Source organism: Poecilia formosa, unplaced genomic scaffold (genome assembly GCF_000485575.1).
Source record: "Poecilia formosa unplaced genomic scaffold, Poecilia_formosa-5.1.2 Scaffold92, whole genome shotgun sequence".
Classification (NCBI taxonomy): domain Eukaryota; kingdom Metazoa; phylum Chordata; class Actinopteri; order Cyprinodontiformes; family Poeciliidae; genus Poecilia; species Poecilia formosa.
In genome coordinates this window covers 2,228,080-2,232,192 of record NW_006800031.1, presented here as the reverse complement: position 1 = coordinate 2,232,192, position 4,113 = coordinate 2,228,080, and the positions used below count along the sequence as shown (strand labels likewise).

Here is a 4,113-nt window from a genome sequence, read left to right as displayed (position 1 = left end):
CAAAGCTTTGCCCTGTGCTCGTATTTCCATAAAGCCTCTCATTTCTTTCTTTCTGCGATGCAGAATCAAGCAAAACAGTAAATAAGGACGCATCTATACCGAACAGACCATCCGTCAGACTTCTTTGTGACATAAAGGTAAAAAAATAATAATAATAAATCAATTTTCTGAAATATTTATTGTTCAAACATATCTCTTTCAGCCTCCTATTCGAAGACATAATGCTACAGGGACAGCAATTTTCCTACAAAATAAAACTGCATTGTAAGTGGTTTTGCTTTCAGCCTTTATAAAGATGCAAAAACTCTTATTTCCAGGGTTTCACTTTGTAAATAATCCATGCACCCTTAAATTAAGGTTATCACTTGTTTTTTATATTACAAATGGGGCTATGTGAACCATTTGCATTTAAAAGATTGAAAACAAGACAACCAGAGTTGTTTCAGGGAGCAAAAGCATGACCGAATATCATTTGAATTGTTCCACACAAAATCAGCTCCATCTTGGACTGCTGAGTTTTGCAGATCAAATTGATGTGGGAATAAGTCATTTCTTTCCAGCCTAATGTATTTTTCCTAAGGCTTTCACTGCAGAAGTGATGTAGGTGTGATAAAGGAAATATGAACCAATAGTGAGACTTAATCTTATCAACCAACTTCTGCAGAAGGCTTATTGACTGATTGTAGAGATGGTTTCTGGGATGGACTTTCTCCAACTCTCTAGGTGGGATGTGAACAAGCTGAGGTAGATCTAAAAAGAAGCAGCAGCAACAGAAAATAAGATGAGGTGAAGTTGCTCCACCCCAAGAGAGATGGACAAAGAGTGAAGCAGTGATATATTTCTCAATACATCAAAGGTGACATTTAAAATCAAAAGGACTTAAAACTGAAAGGAAGAGATGGAAAATGCTTTTTGAATGATGTGAAGTTGAAATGACTCTTCAATGTAATACATGACTTGGACTAAAACTGTGAACATTAAGGTCGCAAGTTAAATAATTTCCATTTTATCTTTTCTAAAACAAATCGTAAAATTACTAACAGCTTTCCTCCAAACTGCTGTGTTGCTGTAGAAGGTTTTCTCCATGCTGTCTGCAGCAGTTATGCGTTTGTGTGACTAAGTCAGCCGGTCTCTGCTTCAGTCACTGACCGTCTTCGCTATTTCGAAACAAACAAGTCAGATAGAGCTAATTACTCCTTAATGAGCCATGTTGGAAAAGTTTCTCAAATTTTCAGAGACTTAATTCGTCTGTGGTATTAAAGTACTTTACGTTAGGCGAGAATAAACAGAGCATTTGGAAATATAAGTTTCATTGCAAAACTTTCATTTCCAAACTATTGCACAGTAGCACACCCACCATGCATTAACAGATAGAGTTAAACATGTTGCTCGTCTGCTACTTTTGCCCCATTATTCTTCCGTATTTGACAGATTAGCTGCCTGCTTTTGTGTTAATATCCTGATGCACAAAACTATCTTTGCATTTTGATCCTTTTCAATTGTGTATTTAAAGTCAATATGAAATGAATTAAGTAAATTACTAAATTATATATTTATGAAATAAAAGTCCGTTTAAAAGTACAGTCTCTATTTTTACATTGTTACTAAATGCTTTCACAAAACCATTGTTTTCCTTTTGAGATGAACTCTGATTGAACTGGGGTCCATTTTTGGTTCTTTCCAATTAAATGTGATCATATCTGATACTGAGTACTTAATAATTTTATAAAATGCCTTGATTTTACTTCATACCAAACATGGCGAAGGCGTCAATTTATACTTTGAAGTTCAAAAACTTGTCTACATTTTAATTTGTGGTATGGAACAGTACAAGTTTTTTTTTTTTCTTTTTTGTGGAGGAAAAACAATTGCCTAGAAAACCACATTTCAGATACGTTCTGTAGATACGTTTTTGCATTTCTTTTAAAATTGATCAACCTAGGAGATTATTTCACACATCAGCTGAATCCCAAACAAGATTCCTTTTTGACAAAAAATTCAAATCTTAAAAGACAATTGACCGAGGTTTGGCAGAAGAGGACACAATCAAGCTACCGTTTGGCTTTTCGAGTTGTGTAATCCTCAAGTTGAGATACTCTGCAGGTCAGCTCTCTCTGGTTTCAGTGGACACAGGTTTGACTCCTCACCCTGAAATGATACAGTGACATGAGCGGCTCCTCCCTGTTCCAGGGTCTATATGGCTGTTTTAAGTAACTGAGACAGACACACAGCACTGTTCTCAATGTTTGTACCCATGCTTGTTTCCAAGAAGTCTAAAAAAAGAACAGTGGCTAGGAACAAAACAATACAAACAGATATTTTATATGTCCCAAGTATTGGATTTTGTATTATTTCAGAGTCAGCTGAGCACACACACAAAGAACATGCAAAGCACAAACAGCTGCAACACAAAGAGAGTGCTCATAATAATGCTTTTAGGCTCAGAGACACGATTAGTCACCTCTTAGAATAAACTCGTACTCACAACGAGATCCCAATAGAACAATCAGAATGTGTCATTAAAGCAAAAATAGAGCCAGCAATCCAATTGCAAGAGTCACTATTTTTGGCTCGCTTTCACATCATACGACCGACACAATGAGGATCACGACCTACCAATAACTGTGGCTTTTTGAGGCTGGCCTCGTCTTTCCACCATCTGTGTCCATGTTGCTGAAGGTAGGAGTCATTTTACCCTTGACCCTCTCCCAGTTTTCCACTGCTCGCTCCCCCACCCACCTCCTCACCCCTCCTTCTACAATCTGCTGTAGCCGGACGGTTCCAGTTCTTTTCCACAAACCAGCAACCAGCTGACCGCTGAGCAAAAACTTCTTCACACCTGTCCTCCCTCTTTTTTTTTCTGCATTTCCACCTTCTCTTCCAAGAAAATCTCCTCTGAAATGTACAATGTAGGGTTCTCACAAAACACTGCCAGGGTCTTCAGCCTTCCCACCTCTGTCTTAGCTGCTAGGACTGGTAATCTAGAGTTGGCATGCTCTGAGGTTTTCAACTGTGTTACTAGGGCAAAGTGAGTGCAGGTATTAACGAGTACAGAAAAAAACTAGCACAAACAGGCTGGGAGACTGTAAGAGAAAGGTGCAAAAGCTAAATCAAAGAGAAAAATCACACATCACCACCTTGGTTTTGCATTTTCTTTCAACATCTCTCTGCTTACTGGCCCATGAAGTCTTAATGTGATTGTTAAAGTCTAAAAGTCTCAACAAACCTGCCATGTTATTTCATTAATAAAAGAATCCATGATGACTGCAGCACATTTTGTCAGAACCTATACAAATGTCGTAACTGAAGACAGACAGTTTAGAGTTTAAATAGCATTTTGAAAGCCATCAAAAGGCCATATAAAAGTCAGTTTTCAGTCATAAATCTTTAAGTCAAAAAGGAATGAATAGGAGTGGCCTATTCAAAGTCCAGACTTAAATCTGGCTGACATGTTGTGGCAAGAGTTTTCATAAGCTATTTATACTTGAAATCCCTCTAATGCAACTATTTTAACTGTGTAAAGAAAAGTAAAACACATTTGTACAGTAATGAACAGGAAGCATTTACAGGTATCACATTCCAAATGATGGCACAGTTTTTTTTTTTATTATTGTGCAATTACCATCCCTACTCACCCATTACACAAGGCTAGGCAGATTTTATTTGTAATAACAGAAAATCATCAGCTAAAAACTCCTTTCTTTGTTTACTAGGATTATCTTTGATTTATTTATTTTTTTCAAAATATGAAACATTTAAATCTGGCAAAAAAAAACAAAAAAAACATACTTCTCTCATGGCACTGTAGTTTTCCATGCTGACTAAACAGCTATGATCAACTCAGAGAATCAGAAAAAACTGATAAATTCAACTTTAGAACTCTGCACCACAGTCTGGGTCTTTCAGAGAAATGTATAAAGAAGTTTTCTTCTGGACAGCACATTAAATGAAAAGTCCGTCTAATATTCCCACTTTAAAAACAAAGGCGCTGTTTCACATACTATGTTTGTTTTGAATATTGCCTTTGGTAGTACGAGCTGTCTGGGAAAATCCTGCAGGGTGCTCACATCCTGCCAGTACATCAGTGTGTGGTGAAAGGGTTACACAAGGACA

The 4,113-nt window shown here is 37.1% G+C and overlaps 1 long non-coding RNA gene across 1 annotated transcript; it reads right to left on the bottom strand.

Annotated features, from left to right (window-relative positions):
• Window positions 1-2,057: 2,057 nt before the first annotated feature.
• LOC103142048 (uncharacterized) lies at window positions 2,058-3,089 on the bottom strand. The gene is made up of 2 exons (XR_476646.2): window positions 2,617-3,089; window positions 2,058-2,148 (listed from the first exon to the last, which is right to left on the bottom strand). It is a non-coding gene; the product is annotated as an uncharacterized LOC103142048 (long non-coding RNA).
• Window positions 3,090-4,113: the final 1,024 nt, after the last annotated feature.